A 25,237-nucleotide genomic window follows, 5' to 3' on the forward strand; every position below is an offset into this window, starting at 1 on the left:
CACTCCCCTGTTTATTAAGTTTTCACATTCTTCCTGCTTGAAGGATAAATGTAGATGGCATCTAATTCAACTGTACAAGCTACAACTCTATGATCCACCTGAATGGAGGAAAAATTAGCAAAACATGGACTGCTAAGGCAGCATAACCTTCTTCAGTACTTGAAGGTTGCCAGCATCTCCCTTCTGTTCTTGAAATAAAAATGAAATGACTATATAAATCAATGCAGTATAGGTTACGAGAGTCAAAGCCTTTGAAATCTCAAACTAGAATATAGGACCTACTGGTAGATTTCAAAATCTTGACTAGCACAGTGTCTGGTACACTTAGGAGCCACCTGAATAGTGTATCTCCAAGTAGATTGGCCACCATCATACTCCTTGTTTAAACCTCTCACCAGACAGAGACAATACCACCCCCCTCCCCATATGAACAGAGATTTAGCACATTCATTAGATTTTCCCAATTCCTGGCATGGTGGTGGATACATAGCAATCAGTCAGTTAGAACCTACCGAATAAGTGAATATTTCCCCTCCTTTAGAGCCCACTCTAGAGCTAGCAAAGTTGTAGGTGAGGCAAGTTGTGTGCTTTGAAAATCACTGCCTTTGGTTTTTCTGAGTAATCTGATTCAGATTTTCTGCCCATTCTAGCTGGAAGAAGGCAGTTTGATTTTATCATAAATCATGGATATTTTACTTTTTCTCCCATTTCTCTATACAGTCTACTTGCAACACTCTTATCTAGCCAAAGGAGACAACTCTAAACATGACTGACTCTCTATTGAGTGAATTTGCTTCTGTTTTGAGTCTTCTGAGTGCAATCATGAAAGGGCCCTCACAAGATGGCAGCTGGCAGTAAGGGTACATGTGGTTTTTTTTTATATTTTACATAGTACAGGTAATTTTTACTTCTTCTAACTAAATATCTGACAGTATCCATTTTAATAAATTTCTCAGGAAAGTGACTCAAAGTACCCTCCTGATTGGTGGGTGAACACGTGCTCACTTATACTGTGTGGCCATAAGGAGACTTTCCATGTGCATTTTTATCGTGGTCTATGAAAACATAAAGTCTGTGTACCTGCAGGGTCCTATTTCCTTGTGGAAGGACTCCTCTTCTCCCGGTGTTTGCCTAGATCCCCAGGAAAGAAGCATGAAACAAGTGTGAGAGACATCTCTCAACTACAAGAAGGATCTCACTGTCAGCAATGATCCCTACCTTCCTCTCCTCTCCAGCTTCCTGGAGATGAAGATCACTTCTCTTTGCTAGGAGACCAAGGGCCCCTGACCTGTAGGGTAGCAGGAAAGAGAAGGCAGAATAAACAGCACAATGAAAGATTGGATGCTGGTTCCAAAAGTTTCACTCTCTTTTCCAGATTATGGATTATCTGAAAGAAAAAATTAACGCAATCAAAATATTCTTTCAGCTCTATGAAGCTGTGGATGTTATAAACTGTCTCTTTCCTAAAGAGCGCCAAACCTTGAATTCTTCCTGCTAGAGAGGAGCTTATCTTCACGGATACCTGTGTATTACTAGACATTAAGAAGGAAGGTGAATGCTGTCCTCCCCTCATAAAACACTTTTTTTGCCTTCCCTCTCCTCTTTCACCGAACTCACTGTGTTTACAAGTACAAGCTATGACTCTAGAGATGGAAAATCTGATACCGTCAGCACAAGTTAAACAAAATGAAAAGGGAAAAAAACCTACACCCATCTGGACTTCCATATGCTCTGTAGCCAAGAGGCTAATATAATTCCTTGAATGTTGGTTATAAAGCAACGTGATATGGATAACTGCTATGCGCTGAGCTTATTTAGACAAGTGTTCTTTCTACTCAATAAACCTTTGAAAGGATTAAAGTACCATCACTCCCAATTATCTGCCCATAAGTTCTTCCCTTCCTGTGAGTCTTGACCATACCCTACAACTGATCCCTATTTTTATCCCAGTCTGAGTCCCTAATCACTGGACCAAGTAAACTAGTGTAATGAGATCACAGGACATTGAGGGAATGTTGAGAGGTCTAATATGACGAGGGTGCTAGGTGCATGGCCAGGTAGGGGGTTGCCAAGACAGAGCTGCCTAAAGAGATTGGAACCAGGTTGTGAATGGCCTTCCATGCTATGATGTGGATTTTATCTCTGAGCATCAGGAAACCTTTCAAGTAACATGATGATTTTTGTTTTAAAGAAATAATTCTGGTGACCGTATGGATACTGTGCACGAGAGGAGAAAAAAAGATGAGGGGATGACTGATTCGGTGAGACTGCCATGGTCCAGCAGAGAACTGATGAACACCAAATGAAAGTGACTCCAGGAATGATAAAGAGGAAGGACCAGGTTAAATTCTGTGGTCAGATTTATACACTAGGAAAGCTTATTCCCCTCTCTTGAAAGAATCAATTCAAAAGGAAACTCTCTGAGGAGCCTTCAGGATTTTTGCAGTCCCTAATATATAAGAAACAGTATTAAGGAGACTTTTAGTGTGCTTGTTGGAGATTATTGTGAAAAAAGAGGAGGGGTCTTAAAATTTTACACTTTACTTCTTTATCTTATGGGAGCAATTGTCATTAATGTTCTGATTTCTCATCTTAACATCTAAGTTGACTCATTATTTTTTAAAATTTTTTAATGTTTATTTATTTTTGAGAGAGAGAGAGAGAGCACGAGCAGGGAGGGGCAGAGAGAGAGGGAGACAGAATCTGAAGCAGGTTCCAGGCTCTGAACTGCCAGCACAGAGCCCGACACGGGGCTCAAACCCACAAGCCGTGAGATCATGACCTAAGCCGAAGTCGGACGCTCAACCGACTGAACCAGCCAGGCACCCCAAGTCATTATTTTTAATAGTCAGTGGTTTTCTGTATCTGAGTGTTTTCTTTTGCTCTGAATATAAAAATGCCCTTGATTTTTGTTCCTTTTAATTTTTTCCTAATGATGCCTCAGATTTCCACCTCTGAAAGCTCTAGTAACAGCCTTGACCACTGGCCCTGTAGTACACTTCATAATGAAATTAAAACTAAATGGATTTCAACAATCTAGTTTAAATGTTTCTAAGTCCTCTTTTATAGACATCCTTTAAAGCTGGAGACCACACAATGGCCTTCGTGCCAATTACTTTTTAAAAAAAGAAAAGGTGGGGGAGATTTTGCAAGATATTTTTTTCTAAAAATTTAGCCTGTGTACTCAAGTCGAGTCAAAACTATTGTTACATGAAAGAACTGAAAAGACCCATGACTCAGCATGCAGTATTAGTAAATGAATACTGTCCCAATATAATTTGCAAAGATTGCAGTATGCTAACTAAAACGCTCCATTGTTCTACATTAGGAATAACTGTGTGTTCCAAAGATTTTTCACCTGTTCTAAAGGAGGGGCCAGCTCAGCTGAACACTGTTTTGTAGGTCAGCAGGTTCAAGGTCACCCTTTAGAAGCAGCTTCAGAAGAACCCCAGGGTGTGATGTGAATTAGATAACCATATTGCCCTCAGCAGAGCTTGGCACGCTGATGTTCAGGGACCCAGAGCTCGGGATACAGGAGAGTTGGAATCTCAGACATTAGAGGTAAGTGAGTAGAGTGGATTATGAGTCATGTTTTAAAAGAATTCAAAGTTCCAAATAGGTGGAAGGAAATTGCCCAATATCCTCCCTGAAGCTTCTTGGGAAGGCTGGACACAAACTCGCTTCCTCAGAGAGGCAGACTTTCCAGGTTTCTAGTTGTTTCTTCTTTGTCATGAAAACGAACACAAGTTAAAAAAGAACTGTGTTTGGGGGGCCATGTTTTGGAGCACGTATCCCACTTGTGTGGGAGAGACGGCATCAGGAACCCTCACCTGTTTTCATGATGGGCTGTGCAGAGAGACAAGCTCTCAGGAAGTAAACAAGCTTGTCAGTTCACTAAGAAAGCAGCAGACCAGCTGTCACTCTATTACACAACACTTAGTTTTTAATTTTATCCCGAAGACATGAAAACAGGCATCCAATACCACCTCTCATTTTTCTTAAGTAACACAATGGAACTGAGATTCTCCAAGTCACAGAGAAAAAATGTAATCAGAGTAACTGAAATAGGGAGGGAAAAAAATAATAAGGGAGAAGTATGCAACAGCCGGCTCACTCAGAGCCAGGTTTTCAATGGGCCTTCCTAATTGTGTCTGCAGTCTTTAACGGCAGCTTCCATTTTCACCAGTATAAGCCCACATTTCAAAAGCAAATTGGATACCTGCATGAACAAGCAGGCAGTTAGGCAGCTAATTACTGTTTGCAATTCAATTACCTAATTACTGTGGGCAAGTGTAGGGTGTTTGTGCAAGCAAACAGTCCCACCCACAAATATTGCAGATTTGATTAAGAAGGCTTAGGTGCAAAGATCCATGTTCACTGCTAGTGCATAATAGTCTCAATAATTTTCCCTCTGGGCCCAGGAAGGTCCTGGTTAAACACTCTTCTAGGAGTGGAGTGTGGAAGAGCCTGTGTAAGCAGACAGACCTTATGAGTGTCTCCGCAAGTCAGGCTGAGGCTGAGCCGGAACCTTGCTACTCAAAGTGTGGTCTGCAGATCGGCAACATTGGCATCTTCTGAGAGCTTGTCTGAAAGGCAGAATCTCAAGCCCCATCCCAGACATACTGAATTAGAATCTACAGTAGAACAAGATGCTCAGGTGATTCATATATACTTTTGTGTTTGAGAAGCACCTCTCTAGATGGCTGCTTAAGAAATAAGACTCTCTTTGGCTCCAAGTTCTGCAGAGCTAGGCCTGGGTAGGAGTTGTCCTTGAGAGCCTTTCCTTAAAGTGATAGCAAGGCAGGTACAAGGTGATGACCAAAGATTATTCAGCCACAATGAGCAAGTTTGATGCTGCAAGAGAAATTCTAAAAAGGCAATCCTTCAGAAAAAAGTTCCACAGATGCTAATACCAAAAGTACTCCGCATCTGCCCTGGGAGACAGCAAAGATGATGTGGCAAAGACTTCACAGGTAATAGCTTCCATACACCATTCCATGAACATTCTCTACTCATCTAGGATCCATTTGACTGGTGATATTTGTCTTCATCTGGGACTACGTGTTTGGCAGGAAAATCACTCTGTGAATACCCTCAACCAGGACTTTGAGTCCAATTAATCAGTAAGATCTGCTTCCACCAAAGAACAATAGAAGAGTGTGAATATTGTGTGCTCTCTGCCAATCTCTACAGAGACCAACCACACTGATGCATTTACCCAAACATTACTGACAGAATGGCTGTTCAGCCTCAGGGAGAGGCATTTTCTACTCCCAAATAGACTGCTTCAACCACCTCATCAATCTCGCTCACTTTGCATGGTGCTGGAACCTGAGAGCCGTGCCATTTTAAGCAAAATTGTGTAGTTTGTCTTCATGATATAGAGGAAAGGCACTGTGCAGGAATCAGGGACCTGACCCCAGCACTAACCAGCTGTATGACCTTGGGCAAGGCACGTAGGGCTCAGTCTCCTCATCCGTAAAATGAGGGGATTGAATTGGCTGCTTGCCTAATTCCCTTCCAGTTCCTACAATAATTTGTCATCATCCTTCCACTCAGACTCACAGCTTCTAAGTCCACCTCTAGCTGGCAAGATACCCCATATAACATATGATGCCTCCTGATTCCAGGCAATTCCCTGGTGTGGGACTTTTCCACTATCTCCTACCTACACTTTCGTTTTATGACTCTCATCCAATGCAAAGCTTCTTCAGCTATTTAATTGGCAACCTTCCAAAAAGCTGTACTCTAAAGTATTAGTAGCTAATTTAAATGTATTAACTTTCTCATGAAGTATTTGGTTTCAAATGGAGAACTCTTACCTTAGCATAGAGGACTCAGTTTTTAGTGAGCGAGATTTTAAACATGTTTCCATAATAAGGAAGTTATGGCATTTCTGGAAATAGACAAAGCACTGATCATGAGGCCCAGAAACCTACTCTATCCCTTTTTGTTTCAGCAACTGAGGCCTAGAGAGATTATCTCACTTGTTCAAGGAGATGATGCCAGGGTCAGAACTAATATTTCTTGAATCTCAATACTATAAACAGGTTGTTTTTTGTTGTTGTTGTTGTTGTTGTTGTTGTTACAAAGGCAACTGCAGTTGAGGCAAGTGGTGACCAATCAGCATGATCATTAACTTTGTCTCCCAAAAGGTCAAGAATAGACTAGATCTTAGACAGGGAATGTATGTCATTTCAAGACTTCTTCTATAAAGGAAAAGAGAAAGCATCTTTCATAATAATGCTCTATCATAGTTGTCCAAGCCAAAGTTAGCAGGCTTTCAAAATCAATCATTCAACAACCCAAAGGGAAAAGGCAGAATTGCTGAGAGCACAGAGATTGTTATAAGGAATGAAGGACCACAAAAGGAAAGAGGATGCAGTGAAATGTCAAGAGCTCTGCCCCTGTCATTCCTTTGGCTCAACAACTTTACAACTTCTGCTTGGATTGGACTAGACATCTCATTGTCTTAAGTATTTTTTTTTTTAATGTAATAGGCAAGAATAATGAATCAAACCTAAAATTAAGTTTAGTAGGAATAAATGAAAGGTCTGATGTGTGGATCCATATAAACAACTGTACAAGAATAGGATGGAGTGAAGACATTGTTTAGCAGCTATGTGATTTTAAAAAATCACTGATGTCCATCAAATCTCATATGACTTTGAAAGGGTTAATTTGAGTTCAAGCAGCATAATACATGTTCATTTCAAATAGATTAAGGAAAATTATAGCCCTGTTCTGCTTTGTTAGGTCACATCTAAAGTGTTGCATTCCCCTTTTGATACCACATTTAAGAAGCATGTGGTCAATCAGAAGAAAGTTGCCAGGGTGAAGAGACTCTGAACTTTGTCATAAGAGGAATGATGGAAGGACACAGAATGTTTAGTCTGAGGGGGGAAAGAAAGGCTCACATGACCTGGTGGATACTTGAAGGGCTGTTGTTTTCATGAAGGGTTGGCACTATCCTGTGAAGTCCCAGGGAGCGGAGCCAGGGCCAGTGAGAAGGAGATGCAGAAAAGAGACCCCGAGAAGTCAGGGGCATCTAAAGGCAGAATGGGTGACCTCAGGAGGTCACTTGCCAGAGCAGTTCAAGCCCTTCTGTTTGTTCTTCTCTGGAAAAGATCCAAGCATCAGATGAGTGGATGAACAAGGTGACCGTTTTACTATTCCTTTCCAACCAAGAGTCTATGAAATAGAGAGAGAAGCTGGACAAAAGAAAAAGCAGAGATGAGCAAATGCCAGGTGTTTATTACTACTTTAAATGAAACCATCCTTGTCTAGGGAATAGCAATAAATCATTCATTTTCACAGGCAGATATTTTTAATCTATTTTGCTAACATACGTAGAAGGCATTTCTACCGAATTATGACAATTAAGACACTCTTGATGTCACTGATATAACAAGGCTATCACCTATTGGTAAGCTTGTTTTTTGCTGATGAGATACAAATATCTTGGGTTTATAACTAGAACACTCATTTTTTTTCTGTACCTAATATGTGAATTCTCTCCATGTGCCTTACTTAAGGTTGTCATATCTCATTAGCAAATTTTATTTTTACCTGACCGGTTGAAAACGCATCATGTTATGGCAACTCTTATTACTAAACTACATGAGAAAGCATGATGCCTTCTCTTTGTATTCTTTTTTAGTTTCTTCATGACTACCAGTGTAACAATAATTTATTAAGATGTGATTGTCTTCAGTAGTGTGACCATCTGGGTTATTAATACAAAAGGAAAACAAAATCTGTTCCCTTCATCTTATGTCTTCCACTGCCTCCCCCCACCCCCAATCCAGTGATCATCTTATTTTGACTTGCCCAAGAGGCATGAACTGTTTCCTGCTTTTAAGAATCTCCATTTTAAGAGTGTTTGAAATTCACCTGTTCTCTGTAGACACAAGAAAAAGCACTAAAACTCTGACAGTACACATCATAATCTAATGTGCAGATGTCCACAATTATTAATGAGCAAAGGTATTGAAATTATCAGAGAAAAACATTCTTCTGTGGTTTATATCACTATAGTCTGCTTTGAAATTTTGCTATTTTACCCCAGTAAAAGTCTGGAAACACAGGAAATAAAGACACCTTAATCTATTAAGCAGTGATCATCTTTCATAATTAGAACAATAAGCTACTAATTCTTTTTCTACTACTTAGGGAAAGGCAAACAGGAAGGAGTGATATTTGGACAGCTAAGGGCCAAAACGAGGCCCCTTGCATGCTACAAGTTCAGGGTAAAAGGCTGTAGGAATGTTGGAGAAAGTACATAAGGGGGATGTTGACACCAGAGACAATTTTTCTCTGCTTTTTAAAGTTTTCCCTGGGTTATCTTGAACTTAATTGCCAAAGAAAATGGTTATGCCAGCTCATACCTGAGGAGGAGATAGAAGCAGCCGGCCTCAACTAAGAAGAATGCTGGGCCATCCTGGACCAATAAGAATCTCTTCCTTCATAAAGTCTTCAGGGAAGAGTCCCACCGTCCCTTAGTAATCTCCAGAGCCTCCCAAGAAAGGTTTATTGATTGTACCACTATTCTTAGGGAGTGCAGTCCATTAACTGACTTGGCATTTCAAACTCATGTCTTCCTCTTGATCACCACTATTTTGACCAAGTATCTGACACAAGCCTGGAGAATGAACAGAAAAAGCCCACGACAAATAAACTACACACCAAAGTTCATTCTTCTAAGTTTCAGAAGCTGCTGGCCTTCCTAGACCTCCTCCATACCAATCATGGGTGGCAGAGGAATAGACTCTCAGTCTGGGTCAGCCTGTTTTAACAGTCCACTGTCAGAGAGTTAGTGAGCCCTGAAGGTATGAGGAAAACATTATTCAAAATAGCTAGCATTGCTGTATGCTCTCTTGATGGGGAATGAAGTAGGGGGGTGTTATCATTTTTATATTTCTTATTTCACTTGATTCTCAGAACATATATATGAGTTAGCAAGAGTGGATATCACAGTCACCAATTAGCAAATGAAGAAATCAAGGCAAGAGGAAATTGAGACTTCCCATGCTTGTCAGTGTCACTCAGCTCTGACCAGCCATTAAAGATAGTTTAAGGTCAAATGGAAATAAACAATTGAGATTAGAACCCAGGAAGCCAAAGTCATAATTTAATGATGTTTGGCCAAGGTAATTGTTCTCTTTCCGATGCTATTCAATTCTCTTCAAAAAGAAAAGCTGTTGATTCCACATTGGCTCCAGGAACTATTCTAGGTTCTGATGAATCCATCAAGGCCACAAAAAACAAACAAACAAACAAAAAACAAAACAAAACACAAAATTAAAAAGTTAGATAAATCAATAATTACATGATTTGTACTGTGGATTATAGTAGAAGTTTATGAAAGGTCTATGGGGAACACAGTAGAAATAATTCCTCATTTTATGTGAGGGTGTCAAAGGTAGTAATGTTTGAGCTAGTTCTTAAAACCTAAATAATAGTTCCCCAGGTAGAAAAGAGACAAGAAAATTAAGGTAAATAAAGTCACAGAAATATACAGGTAAATGGCATTCTAAAGAAATGGTCAGTGGTTTAGAGAGACTAAGTTGGGGCTAGATTGAGAATGGGCCTACATGCTAAGTTAATGAACTAGAGCTTTGCCCAATGGACCAAAAGGAGCTATGGAATGATTCTGTAAAAAAAAAAAAAAAAAAAAAAGGAAGAAGAAGAGAAAGAAAGAAAGAAAGAAAGAAAGAAAGAAGGAAGGAAAGAAAGACTGTTATCCATGACCTATGAGGTACAAAGTGCCAGGTTGCAGGCATCATTCTACTGGCATGCGAACTAAAATTGAGAATAGCAAGGCTTCTTTTGCTTATTCTAACCCATTTTCTCCCAAGATGACATCACCATTCACCTCCCTTTCTGCTCTATCCAGGAGGCATCAAATGCAATTGAACATCCATAGCAAGTTCCATGTTTGCAGTGAATGGAGCCATTCATTCTGGCTACAGGGTCTTCATTATAATTGCATGAAGCTTTCATTGTGGGCCATATTATGAGAGCATACTCAGTGCTGGCACAAGAAGAACTGCCTGGTAGAGCCAGCTGCAAATGTCATGGCCAGCTTTTACGCACAAAGTGAATGGGAGCTTAAAAAAATGCAGCACCCATTATCATGATTCATCTTCCCATCAGCATCAGGATGTCTCTGATTACATTGTGCGGCTTTCAGGGAAGAGATCTAGCACAAGGTTGAAGAGAAGGGGTTGTCGCTGCAGAGTCAGGGGCTCTCCTCTGAGGCTCCAGCTGCAGACAGCCACGCTCCATGCTGACAGTCGAGCCAAGGTCTTCCCGAATGATGGCTGAAAAAGCCATTATAAAACAGAATATGAACCCTGGAGCCTACTGCTCCCAGCAGGAGAAGAAGCAGGGAACAGTAGGAGCTGACTGTAATTTTCTTTTTCTCTGGTAGCAAAGCAAGGAGAAAAAAAAGTCACAAACATGAGGGAGAGGAAATGGGGGATCTTTATGCTGAGCCACTAAATTTCCTATAGGCTGAGAGCTCCAAAAGGTAAGTTCACGTAAAACACTCTTTGGCATTTTACCTAGTATGTTCAAGAACCTCAGGTGCACAGATTTTTAAAATACAACCCTCTCATCTGTGGACAGGGAGTGATTATCTTGCCTGAAAGCTTGGGACTAAACTTTGGGGCACAGCGTGCCTATATCTGTGAGGTCCCAATCAAAAAAGTAATGTGTTATAAGGATTTGACTTTACAAAGTTGAGCTAGCTGGGAAATCATTTCTGCAAGGCTGTTGTCTTTGCATCTGATGCTGGAGCTTGATGACTGCAGGCCAGGCAGCTCAGAAGGGAAGATGGATGTAAAGTGGGGAGAGAGAGGCCAAGCTAGAACCCATGTAGAGTCTCTCACAGTCTCCTGCAAGAGAAATGGATCATTCCTCACAGGGTTAAACGTACTTGGCCTAGGAGTCAGAGAAGCTGAAGAAGCATCCAGGGGAAAGTAGAGCAGCTGTTGGCTGCTGCCCCACAGCCCTGTGTATGGGCTACAAGAGCACCAGGTGGCCCTGACCTAACCTTCTGAGCACAGAAACAATATGGCTACTGCTGTTTCAATTGCAACCCCCAAAACTTGTGCAAAGATGTCTCATGTGACCCACCTTAACCAAAAACATATAGGGAAGAAAGAGAATTCTAGGGAATGCAGCCCAGCCTGGTCAAGTCAACATGCTGCAAAGCCACCATGTGACTTTAGAACTAACCTCATGACTCTAACTGGAAGGCGGATGGCATATAGGTGTCAAGTTAGTTTCTTAGGGCTGCTGTAACAAAGCGTCACAAATTGGCTAGCATAAAGCAACAGAAATTTATTCTCTCATAATACTAGAGGCTAGGATTCCAAAATGTCAGGGCCATGCTTCCTCCAAAGGCCCTTCAGAGCCTAGGGAAGGATGCTTCCTAGCCTCTTATAGCTTCTGGTGGTTGCCAGTAATCTTCAGTGTTCCTTGGCATTTGACAGCCTGACTCCAATCCCTGCCTCTGTCTTCACATGGCCTTCTTCCTTTGCCTCTGTGCATCTTTTCCTCTTCTTATAGGAGCACCAGTCATACTGAATTTAGGGCCCATCCTAATTCAGTATGATCTCGCTGTAATGCAACTATTATATCTGCAAAGAGCTTGTTTCTAAATAAAGTCACACTCTGAGGTTCTGTGTGGATATGAATTTTGTAGGGAACACTATTAAAGCCAGTACAAGTATCATGAGGGAAAATCTAGATCAGGAAATGAATGGAAATCTTAGAACAGAGAATTTAACCAACAAATGTGGCATTCATAAAAGAAACAGCCTCATTCAGAGAATTGGGTCTTCAGGAATTTAGTTAGGATCTAAATCTCTTGACATCAGAATACAGGTATATCTAGAAGACTGAAAGTCATGCATTTACTGCTTCCTCATTTATCTCATTTATTTCCTCAGTGAGCATACCATATTGTTATTCAAAAGAGAAAATCTAGGTTCAAAGAGATTACATAATATGCCCAAGGCTATACAATCATGAAACAGTGGGACTGGGATTTGAACTCAAGACTGTCAGCTTTCATAGGGAGACTTTTATTAACCATTTTATGTAATAATAAATAATACTTGCTGAAGTGAATATTAATAAGCTTCCTCAGGCCATCTCTTACGATCCTTCAATGCTTATATTAAATATTATGTCTTTGAAGACTGCCCTAACTCACTTGGACAAAATTAGTTCTTCTGACTTCCCACATTTGGCTCACAATTCCACTATTGTAAGTCATTCCATTGCATTATAGTTATCTATTTGCAAATCTGTCTCCTGTCTCATGTGAGGTACCATAACTTATCATTGCAGTATTCCTGTACCCAGCCTGGTGTCTGGCACATAATAGGAACTCAAATCTTAATTGATTAAAGCTCTTCAGAAAAGAAGCATCACTTTCTAAAAATTTCTAAAAATGTTGTGTCTATATCCTCCCCCAATATACTATTTTCAGACTTTAGAGACTCTGAATTTCTCTCTTATGCCAAATGAAATACTTCTTCTTCAGTGCAGAAGTAATTCTACTTCAATTTTTATTTCTTTTCCCTTCTCTGAAAAGGTATAAAATAACTAGACTCAAAGACTTTAGAAAAAGAAGCAGGTAATTTTATGTGTTCATTTTTATTTTCCTGCTTAATAATCTCAATTCCATAACCTAATTTTATGATATTTTTTGAAACCCTGTTAACTATACTTATGAACACACATAAATGTTTTTCATTTCATTTTTGTTTTTAGGTCATTTCATCATCTAAAATAATTCACATTAACTCCAACCATGCTTTCTGTTCTATTTCTTCTCATACATCTTCATTTCCTGCTACTTCACTCATATTTCTAGGAACAATCATCTGCTTTCATCAGACTCACTCAATAGCTTCCCAGGGAGACAGATCACCATGAAAACTACACCAAAGAGGGGGAAAAAAAAAAAAGCAAAGTGAGATTTACCCAGGGCCACCACCTGATTCCCCTGGGCCTTTCAGCAACTAAATTGTATTCTTATTTATCTAGTATCCTTCTATTTTCTCAATCCTGTGTTATCTACAATAGAGGCTACAGAGTAAGAAAGCGCCAATTTATTTTAGCTCATGGCCAGCTCTCATTTCTTTACCCGTTTCAATCCAGGAGCAATGATGTCCTACATTTTGGCAACTCAAAGTGTGGTCCACAGAACAGCTGCAGAAGCATCACCCAGGAGAGCCTGTTAGAAATGCAGGCTCTCTGGCTCCTCCTCAGACCTACCGTATCTGAATCTACATTTTGACAAATTTTCCAATTGATTTATAGGTACGTTAATTTTGAGACACACATCCCTAGATAATTAGAGGCAACCGTGAGTTAGAGGAAATAGCCAGATTGACATAAAAAACCTAGGCTGGAATCCTGGCACTTCTATATTTCTATCCATGTAAACTTTGAAAAATCACTTGGCATTTTCATTTTTATTTTCCTGGTTAAGAATCTGATCCTCAATTTCTTCAACTGTATATGAAAACTGTAAAGTAATCCAAGAACCACTTATATTAGATTCTTAAGTCATACTGAATACCTACTGAATCAGAATTTCTCAGAGAGTTACATTTTTAACAACCTTCCCAGATGACTCTTGGGCACATTTTAATTTCAGGGTCACTGTTGTCAATGCACATAGGAAACAATTTTTTCTATCTTGATATCAATGCTAATGACATGAAGGTCAAATCTAGTAACACAGAGGGCTGGCGATTTGAATAATTTTCTAATCAAGTTGGCTTCTGTACTGTATTTCATCTTCCTTCTTTAATGTCCACCATATGTGAAGAAGAAGTAATCTTCCCTTAAACTGAATCATTGCAAGAGGATTGCTTTATAGGAGAACTACAAAGACTGGCAATCTTTCCAAAACATTCTGCCAAGACAAAGGAACATGGTGCCTAGTGAGTTATTGTTATTACCAGTGGCTATTCATTGCTCTTCTGATTTGTCTAAGAATATCAAAAAGGTTTCCAGGGAGATGTGGCTTCCCACTTTCTATTTCACAAGATATTTCTACACCTGGTAGTTAAAAAAAAATGCTTAAAACCAAATGCTTTCTTCTCACTGCTGTGTAAGCTTTCTAGATCAAAGAAATCCCTTCAGCAGTCCTATACAATTAATTTAGAGAGCAAAATGATGGAAAGCAACATTTGGTGAGCCTCTTCTATATGCCAGGCACTGTTCTAGTTGTCCCATGGCTGCACATTCAGAAAATACCCCTACCATTCTAGGAACAAGGGATTTCTTTGTTGCATTTTACAGGTGATGATGAGAATGAGCACTGGACACATTATACACTGTTTTAACTGTATAGTTTTATTCTGAGCTTTAGTCAGCTCATTAAAAACTCAAAAAAAGAAAAACCACAAAAACTAAAGAGCTAATAGTCTGAAAGTACTTAACTTACAGTTTACTTACAATCTAATCTCATTCATGATTCTCAATTTTATAGTATCACTGAATTTATGAAATATTGCTTAGTGCTTGCTCTGTTCTCTTGGCTCCTGATACCCAGGGGGCAGGATTCCACAAGTACTAAATGATGGCAATTTCCACAAAGTCTCCTGTACATCATGCTTTAGAATGGGGTTGATATTGCCTGAGATGGAATAAGAAGCATGCTGTCAGGAAAGGGATCTGGGAATTTCCAAAAAAAGGAGTACGGGCATCTGGCTTAGGGGGGTAGACAAGTCATGGAAAAGATCTTAACATGGCTGAGAGGAAGAGTTGAGGATTGCAGGAGAAAGATTAAATACACAAAGGTTGGGAAACCAAGGAAGTTCAGGGTCTGTTCAAGCAAACAGGAGTAGCCCATTTGGTTGCAACCCAATGGATTTGTGGGAGAGATCTGGGAAGCAAGGATGGTATCATGAAAATCTTTGAATGTCAAGCCAAAGAGTGTGTCATATATGCAGAAGGCTTTCAAACAGGGGAGTACTTGATGAGAGCTGCACTTTAAAAATCACTCTGGCAGCACTGTGTAAAATGTTTGGAGGAGAAAAAGAGACTGGGGGCAAGGAAGGGGGCTGTAACCAAACCAAAGCTCCTGACAAGTGAGAGTGGAAAGGGGCAGCTGCTGTGAGAAGCTTCTGTGGAGCAGAATGTGGGCACCTTGCTGGGGCCTGAGCATCACTAGCAAGGAGGGCAGCACACATATTAAAAATGAGAGGCAGCATTGAGAGGCCAACTGGAATCCTGGATATCACACTAAACCAGATTCGAATCCAGCTCAGTGCATTACCTAACCTCTCTGAGTCTACAGCCATATTTGTAACAAAGGAAAAGTAACCTTACAGAGCTGTTATAAGAAGTGCCTGAGTGAACATGTAAGATGTCTCATTTATAGTGGCTCTTATACTGTGGCTTCCCTCTTTCCCTGTGTCTTTGTTACTCTGAATACTGAGCGTGGACCAGCAGCAGTGACATAACTCAGAAACATATTAGAAATATAGACCCTCAATCTGTACCCTAACTGACTGAATCAGAATCTGAAATTTGACATGATCCCCAAAGATTTCAGTGCATATTTAAGTTTGAGAAGCATTACCCCATGGAGTCCTCCTGAGGTGTCCTCCATTCAGGTCCCCCATCTCCTCTTTGACTCCTTAGCCTTGACTCCCATTCTTTCTTCCACTTCCCACCCTACAAAAAGAAATGGAGGAAAGAGAGGAAAAAATAATGAAGGGGGAAAAATACAGTAGAGCCTAGAAGAATGTCCTATGACTACAACATAACAACACTAATTTTTTTTCTTTTGTGAAAACTGTCACTACAAGACATTTTAAAAACAGTTCTAAACAGTGAGTTTCAAAAATTTTTGAGGAAAAATGACTTTCAAAGATAAATTCAGTTGGCAGTTTTTCTGCTATGTTTGTTGGGAGGTGGGGGCTGTCTCATTATTTTATTGGCACACTCATAGTCAAGCTTTTAGAATGACTGATAAAAGGAAAAGACAGTGTTCTAGTGACAGTAGTAATCCAATTTTATAAGGCAACAAGCAGGACCTGTGGCTGAGAGGGGAATCTTTGATTTTGTGGATTAAGGATCAAACTCAGTCCTGAATGTCTATGTGTTTGGCCACCATTCAAGCCAAAGCTTTTAGGCTCTTGACATTGTAAAGCAGCAACACAGTAAAGGATCAAAGAATGGAGAATTCTTGCAAGTAAGAGTTAGGTCGGTCTGTGCCAGCTCAGGTTTCTGTATACAGCATCCACAAGCACGGGGAAGCTGCTAAGTTGGTGAGCCATTGGTTCAAGGTAGCAAAAACAGACATTTTGATTCTAAGCAGAAAGGACAGTATCATGACGTCTAAGGCCAGGCTTGCAAAGGTGCATTCATAATGAGAAAAAGAGAGCCACAAAACAAACAGCCCTGGATCAATATCTCAGAAATTCATCCAACATGGACTCAGGCCTCCCCATGAGAACAGTCTTCAACATACTCTTCAAAATCTGCCTGGGAATACTTTCCTGAATCTCCAAACCCTGATAAGAATCTGCAACTGACAAAACATTGCCTGATTTTATTTCAGTATTTGTAAGTGAGGAATACATGGATTTAAAAGTATACACCGTTGAGGGGCGCCTGGGTGGCTTGGTCGGTTAAGTGTCCGACTTTGGCTCAGGTCATGATCTCACGGTCCGTAAGTTCGAGCCACGTGTTGGGCTCTGTGCTGACAGCTCAGAGCCTGGAGCCTGTTTCAGATTCTGTGTCTCCCTCTTTCTCTGCTCCTCCCCTATTCATGCTCTGTCTCTCTCTGTCTCAAAAATAAATAAACGTTAAAAAAATTAAAAAAAAAATAAAAATAAAAGTATACACCGTTGATTAGATAGTCTATCACATTTAGCATAATTTCACATTATTACTGAAAGCACCATTGTGATAAGGAACAAAGAACTAAGATGGCAATACTCTTTCTTACTTTCTAGCGAAGTTCTTAAGCAAGTTAAAAGCTATATCATCACCCCATGATATGTCAATAATGATAATAATTAATTTTCAATTATTAAGCAATCACTCTCCACTACAGACTGTTCTTACCAAATATTACTGTTAAGGATGGTAGATAATTCCCATCTTACAGATGTTGAAACTGAGGCAGAGAGAGGCTAATATCTTGTCAAAGGATAAAAAACTGATAAAAGATGAACATGACCCTCATATTTACATCTTTCCAACTCCAAAGTCCTATCTACTAATCCACATTACCTCTAATAATGCACTCTACCTTGTTGCTCCTCAGTTTCCTCAACTGTGAAGTGAAGACTTCAGCAATATGGTCTCCCATGTCTTTTTCTGCCCTGACAATCTTTGATTCTCTCTGACATTAGGTTAGTCATTTTATATAATGTAGAATATTCCGATGGTTAATTTTATGTGTCAACTCAGCTAGGCTATGGTGTCCAATTATTTGGTCTAAACTAGATGATACGGTGAAGATAGGTTTAGATGTGATTAATATTAACAATAAGTTGACTTAAGGTAAAGATTATCCTCAATAATGTGAGTGGGTCTTATTCATTCATTTCAAGGCCTTAAAAGAAAAACTGCAGTTCCATAAAGAAAAAGTAATTTTCCTCAAGACTGTAATATAGAAACCCTGCCAGAATTTTCAGCCTTCCAACCTACCCTACTAATTTTGGACTCAAAATGGCAAAATCAGTTCTTGCCTTAGTTTCCAGTATACCAGACTGCCCAGCAGATTTCAGACTTGCCAGATCCCATAGTCTTGTGAGGCAGATCCTTAAAAAACTGTGAGAAATAAATTCCTGTTGTTTATAAGCCACCCAGTCTGTGATATTTTGTTATAGCAGCCTAAACAAACTAAGATAAGGGTCAAAAGAACTATAAGATAGACATAAAACAATTAACAAAATGGTAATAGTAAGTCCTTCTATATCAATAATTACTTTAAATATAAATGGATTAAATTCCCTAATAAAAAGACCTAGAGTGGTTGAATGAATTTTTTCAAAAATCTAATTACGTGGTGTCTACTAGGATTCATTATAGATTTAAAAGCACATGTAGGCTGATAGTGATAGGATAAAAAAACATTTATATGTGAATGGTAACCAAAAAGAGAGTAAAGAGTGGCCATAATTATATCAGAAACAAACAAAAACAACAACAACAAAAAACAGACTTTTCTGTCTTATTTTTGACAAAACTGTCAAAAGAGACAAAGATAAGATATTATAATAAAAAAGGGTCAATTCACAAGAATGTATAACAATTATATACACACCCAACATCAGGGGTATCTGTAACTAAATACATAAAGCAAACATTGACAGAACTGAAGAGAGAAATAGACAGCAACACAATAATAGTAGGAGATGTCAATACTCTATTTTCAATAATAGAATATCCAAATAGAAGATCAATAAGGGAACAGAGGACTTGGACAACACTAAACACTAAGTGGATCTAATAGACATATAAAGAACATTTCACCCAACAGCAACAGAATATATATTCTTTTATTTTTTTACGTTTATATGAACATTTATTCAAATACAGGATATTGCTCTTGTGAGAACTAAAATTTATATATTTTTAAATATAATGATGTCATTGTCTTTTTAAGCAACAAAAACTATGTGAGATGTGGGTCTATGCAACAGAATATATATTCTTTAAGCACACATGGAATATTTTCAGGATAGATCACATGTTAGGTCATAAAACACAAAGCAGGTGTTAACAAATTTAAAGAGACTAAAATTATATCAAGCATCTTTTCCAGCCACAATGGAATGAAACTAAAAACTAATTACAGAAGGAATACTGGAAAATTCACAGTATGTGAAAATTAAACACACCTTGCACATCCAATAAGACAAAGAAGAAATCAAAAGGGGAGTTAGAATATATCTTGAGACAAATGAAAACAAAAATATAGCACACCAACAGGTATGGGATGCAGCAAAAGCAGTACTAAAAAAGTTTGTAGTGACAAGGCCTACATTAAAAAAAATTGTCTTAAGTAAACAACCTAACTTTACAACTCAAAAAATTAAAAAAAGAAAAAAAGAACAAACTAAATGCAGGAGGAAAGTAATACCAAAGATTAAAACAGAAATAGAGAAGAGAAAAATAATTTAAAAAGTCAACAAAACTAAGAGTTGTTTTTTTTTTAAAGATCAAAAAAGTTGACAAATCTTTAGCTAGACTCAGAAAAAGAGGAAAGACACACACACAAAAAAGAAAAAAAAGACATTAATAACTAATGCCATAGAAATAAAAAGGATTATGAGACAACTATAACCAATTACAAACTAACAAATTGGATAACTTTGAATAAATTGATAACTTCCTAGAAACATACAACTTACCAAGACTGACTCATGGAGAAATAGAAAATCTAATCTGTGACTAGTAAGTAGATTGAATCAGTAATCAAAACCCTCCCCAAAAAAGACAAGCCCAAGAACAGATGACGTCACTGGTAAATTTTACCAAACAGCTAAAGAATTAATGTCAATTCTTCTCAAATTCTTCCAAAAAATTGAAAACTCATTTTTTGAGGTCAGCATTACCCTGATACCAAAGCCATAAAAGACCCTATAAGAAAAGAAAACTACAGGCCAATATCCCTGATGAATACAAGTTAAAAATATATACATATTAAGCCTCAACAAAATACTAATGAACAAAATTCAATACACCTTTAAAAAACCCATCATATACCATGACTAAGATTTATCCCTGCGATGCAAGTATGGTTCAACATAGGAAAATTAGTTAATGTGACACATCATATTAACAGAGGAAAGAATAAAAATCACATAAAATCAAAGAATAAAATTCACATTTGATAAAAAACAGAAAAAAACATTTGATAAAATTTAGCACCCTTCATCTTAAAAACATTCAATAAGCTAGGAATATAGGGAGTGTACCTCTCCATAATAAAGACCATGTATCAAAAGTGAATAGCTAACTTCATACCCAACAGTGAAAAACTCAAAGTTTTTTCTCTGAGATTAGGAATAGGACAAGGATGCCCACTCTCACTGCTTCTATTCAGTAAAGTACTGAAAGTTCTAAACCAGAGCAATGAAGCAAGAAAAACAAATGTCATCCCAATCAGAAAGAAAGATGACGTGATCCTACATGTTAAAAAAAAAAACAAACCCTAAAAATTACACACACACAAAGTTAGAACTAATAAACGAATTCACCAAAGTTGTAAACTACAAAATTAACAAATAAAAATCTGTTGTGTTTTTATACTAACAATGAACAATCCAAAAGGAAATTAAGAGAGCAATTATAGAAGGACCTGGGTGGCTCAGGTTAAGCATCTGACTTTAGCTCAGGTCATCATGTCACCACTTGTGAGTTCAAGCCCTCCATTGGGCTCTGTGCTGACAGCTCAGTCTGGAGCCTGCTAGGGATTCTGTGTCTCCCTCTCTCCCTGCCACTCCCCCACCTGCACTCTGTCTGTCTCTCTCTCCTCTCAACAATAAGTAAACATTTAAAAATTTTTAAAAAGAAAGTAACTACATTTACGGTAGCATCAGAATGAATGAAATACATAAGATTAAACTTAACCAATCAGGAGAAAGACCTGTACACTAAATTTATAAAATATTGCTGAAAGAAATGAAATAAGATGTAAATAAATGGAAAGACATTCCATTTTTGTAGACTGAAAGGCAATATTGATAAAATGTCCCATACTACCCAAAGTGGTCTACAGATTGAATGCAATCTCTATAAAAATCCCAACAGTATTTTTTTTTGCAGAAATAGAAAAAAGAAAAACAATCCTATAATTCATATGGAACCACAAAAGGACTCCGAGTAGCCAAAATAATCTTGAGAAAGAACAAAGCTAAAGTTCTCACACTTCCTCATTTCTAAACATATTACGAAGCTACAATAAAATGAATTAAAACAGCATGGTAATGCATAAGGACAGATATATAGACCAATGGAACAGAACAAAAAGCCCAGAAATAAACCCCTGTCTATATGGTCAACTGATCTTTGACAAGAGCACTAAAAATACACAATAGAGAATGCGTAATCTTGTCAACAAATGATATTGAGCAAACTGTACATCCACAAGCAAAACAATGAAATTGGAACCTTGTACCATACACAAAAATCAACTCAAAATGGATTAAAGTCTTAAATGCAAGGAACTGAAACTATAAAACTTCTAGAAGAAAGCATAGGGGGAAATTTTATGCCCTTGATCTTGACAATGATTTACCGGATATGACACCAAAAGCATAGGCAACATAAGCAAAAATAAATAAGAAAGACTATATCAAATGAAAAATCTCTGTACAGTGAGGAAAACAATAGAGTAAAAAGGCAATTTACAGAATGGGAGAAAATATTTGCAAAGTGTGGATCTCACAAGGGTTTCATGTCAAAATATCTGAAGAATTCTCACAACTCAATAGCAGAAAACAAATAATATAAAAATGGGCAAAAGACTGAAATAGGTATTTCTCCAAAGAAGACATACAGAGGGCCAACAAGTATGTGAAAAGACATTCAACATCACATCACTAATCATAAGAGAAATGCAAATCAAACCCACAATAAGATATCACCTTATACCTATTAGACTGGCTGTATAAAAATAAGTAAATAAAATAGAAAATAATAAGTGTTGGTGAGGATGTCAAGAAATTGGAACCTTAACATTGTTAGGAGTGTAAAATGGCACAGCCACTATGGAGAAGAGTATGGAGGATTAATTTTAAAAATTAAAAATAGAACTATATGATCCTGCCATCCCACTTCTGAGTATTTGTCAAAAAAAAAAAAAAAAATGGAAATGAGGATCTCCAAGAGGTGCATGCACTCCCATGTTTATTACAGCATTGCTTGTAATAGCCAAGAGGTGGAAGCAACCTCAGTGCCCATTGACTAATGAATAAATAATATGATTTATACATACCATGGAATATTATTCAGGCTTTAAAAAGTAAGGAAATACAGTCATATGCAGCAACAATGGATGAACCTGGAGGACATTGTGCTAACTAAAATAAGCAAGTTCCACAAGGATAAATACTGCATGATTCCATTTATATGAGGTAACTAAGTAGTCAAACTCATCAAAACAGAAAGTAGAAGGGTGATTGCCAGGGGCTGGGAGGAGAGGAAAATTGGGAGTTGCTCTTTCATGGGCCTAAAGTTTATCACGTAAGATGAAAAAATTCTAGCGAGCTTTGTGCTTATAGTTACCGATATTGTGATGCACACTTACAAATTTGTAAGAAGACTGGTCTCATGCTTTTTACTATGATTTTTTTTTAAGTAGATATGTTAAATTGGAAGTAAAATCAAATTAGTGGAAAGAATTACAAGAAGCATAGTTTTTGCTTCTAGACCTGTGGCTAGGTGCATAGTCAAAAACATTTTGGGGTTTGTTTTTCGAAATATATTCCACAATTTTTCATGGTAACTTCCTCCATTATCCTTAGGAAATTTTTCTTTAAAATGCTCCTAATTCTATCATGAGATATAGCATTTGTTTCTTGTCCTAAGTCTAAATGTTTGATTTGGTACTTGGCCATGCCCTTAGGATTCGTCATGTATCTTTTCTTCCCTGTACTATAAAATGTGTTAAATGGCTCTGAGACTTTATCATGCTATAAACTACTAAAATTCCTTGGTATTGACCAGCAGATTGATGATCCTTAAACTTCATTATAAAATAACCAATTCAGTCAGAGAGGTACTTATCTCATCAGATTTTATTCTCTTGGTTATACTTTTCATTTTGCCACCCAGTCCTTGCCTTTCAAAAGAACTGAAATTCAGTTTAATGTACCTGTGCTATTCACACATGGTACTTATATTTAAATTTAAATTAATTAAAATTATATACAATTGAAAATTCAGTTTCCTCATCACACTAGCTGCCTTTAAGAGCTCAATAGCCACATGGGGCTAGTGACTACTGAAGTGAGTAGTCCAGATATAGCTCATTTCTATTATTGCAGAAAGTTCTATTGGACACTGCTGTCGTAGATCCTTCCCTCACCCTCCAAAGCCCCACCCCTAGTTGGCATATTAGCAGAACACTTAGCTTCTAAATGAATTTCCCTTGTCTCATCTGAACAGTGAGAATAACGCTTTTCTGACTCAAGAAAAGGACTGACCCAGATTATCTTTGAAGTTCCTTACTAGTAGGATATCCTCATTTCTGTGAATCCACTAAGACTTGACTCTTGGTCAGGAAGATAACTCCATTATAATGTTTCTCTGGAAAAAAATCAAATTTGAATTACATCATCTCAACTTGCAGCCTCTTTGCCAAGAATATAACCTACTTAAATGCAGAAACTGCATTCCAACTTCACAAATTCCTTACTGGGTCCAACATGGCAGGTGGTACTTAAACTGTGTTTTTTTACACCCCAAGAGGCCTTGAAAACACTGTGATAAGAGAACCAGCCTCTCTACTAAGGGTCACAGTGTCTCTGTAAGAAGACATCTGGGAAGTAGAAAATTCACTTAAAAATGCAAACTACATAGTCCTGTAAGTAATTAATTAGGGAACATAAGTTGTATTTGAGCTAAAACGGAACCTTTGATTATACCTAATGTCTGGTAGATGATTAATGTATAAAGTGTTTGCTGTTTACTAAACAAGGGATTTGTCTTTTCTTTACCATCTGAAAAATCTTGTTTGAAACACTTAGTTTCAGAGATGTGATCATTTCTTTGGCACTTACTGGACTGTTAAATTGAATTCATGCTGTCCTTCCACGTTTCCCAACCTACTCAGGAAGTATGAAAATGGGAACTGATGAGCAAGGCCTGGACATGTTTCCACATCCACTGTGTTAATGTTTATTAATGCAAGTCAGCTTGCACACAGATCTACCACCTGGACCAAGATAAATGGTGAACAGTATACCTTGCTGCTTGGGCAACTTCCTTTCCATGGCTAAAACAGAAGAGGCTTTCTAACTTGGGATATTCACTTTCACTGCAAACCTTTTTGATATCGTTGTTTTATATCAGAAACTTTTCATATCATATATGTTTGACAATAATTCTCAACAAGATATAATAAAAAAGGTTATCAGACCACCCCCTTCCCCACTTCAAGTAGCCATCTCTGTTCTAGGTTGTCCTGAGCAGGGAAAATGAATTGGGGGATGGTCGGGTGATTTTCCCCTAAACTCCCTGGTCTTCTATTGTGCCAGTACAACTTTGTTATGCTATTCTTGGCTTCTTGCCTCATGAGCAACCAGAAGTTTATAAGCAGATCCAGGAACCAGTGGTTTTTATCCTGGGACTCATCAACCCCCAGAAGATAAAAGCAAAGGTACATGAATACATGCAATTTTTTTCTTAGGAGAAGGTTAATAGCTTTCATGAGATTTTGAAATGAATCCATGATCCAGAGGAGATTAAAAAGTCCCAATTTCAATTGACTTGGAATGTAATCAAGTCACCAATGACGTATTGCTTCTGCCACTAGAAAGGGCCTGTGATAGGGTACAACACAGTGTCCAGGAATCTATAAAAAGAAGAACTTGGATACTTAATTCAGGAGCCCCAGTCTCATCCCCAACTTGTAATAGTTGAGATGTGTTCAGTAAACATGGATGAAGGGCTTTAAGCACTGATGATACAGTAGGAAGCTAATTATAAGAACACTCACCAGCATTTGTTGCATGCTTATGTACATAGCAATTGTTACACGTTCTTCCATTTAATATCAATAATTCCTCAGTTGAGTATAATTTACCCCATTATGAGATGAGAAAACTGAGGCTCAAATTGGCTAAATAATGTGTTTAGGACAGCAATGTTAACACACTGCAGTACCAAAATCGGAGCCCAGGTCACTCTGAAAGCTTATAGATTAATATGCCCAGCTAGAAATGTCCTTCCAGACCGTAGGTATGGACCTTCAGTTCTCCAGTCATCCCACCTAAAAAACTGGAAAGGTAGCACATCTCATGATTCCTCAGGCAGGGCAAAACAAGGCTAATTTTAGAAGTCTAATGAGAAAGGATTAAGATACTTCCTGTTAGACAGTCAACACAAGTGCCTCTCATTAGCAACAATAAAAAACCAGCTTGTATGGTTGGCAAAGGAAGCAGCCTCAGCTTTCTTTTGTGATTCTCAGCTGGATTGCCCCTTTAAGAAGCTTAGCCCACATAGTCACATACACAGATCC

At 38.2% G+C, this 25,237-nt stretch overlaps 1 long non-coding RNA gene across 1 annotated transcript in view; it reads left to right on the forward strand.

The window, feature by feature from the left end:
• Nucleotides 1–3,434: 3,434 nt before the first annotated feature.
• LOC122236521 overlaps nucleotides 3,435–25,237 on the forward strand; it is a 218,323-nt gene continuing 196,520 nt past the window's right edge. Inside the window, exons 1-2 of the long non-coding RNA XR_006214566.1 lie at nucleotides 3,435–3,561; nucleotides 10,433–10,531. This is a non-coding gene — a long non-coding RNA (uncharacterized LOC122236521). The remainder of the gene's footprint in view (nucleotides 3,562–10,432; nucleotides 10,532–25,237) is intronic.

This window comes from Panthera tigris, chromosome A1, assembly GCF_018350195.1.
Source record: "Panthera tigris isolate Pti1 chromosome A1, P.tigris_Pti1_mat1.1, whole genome shotgun sequence".
NCBI classification, from domain to species: Eukaryota; Metazoa; Chordata; class Mammalia; order Carnivora; family Felidae; genus Panthera; species Panthera tigris.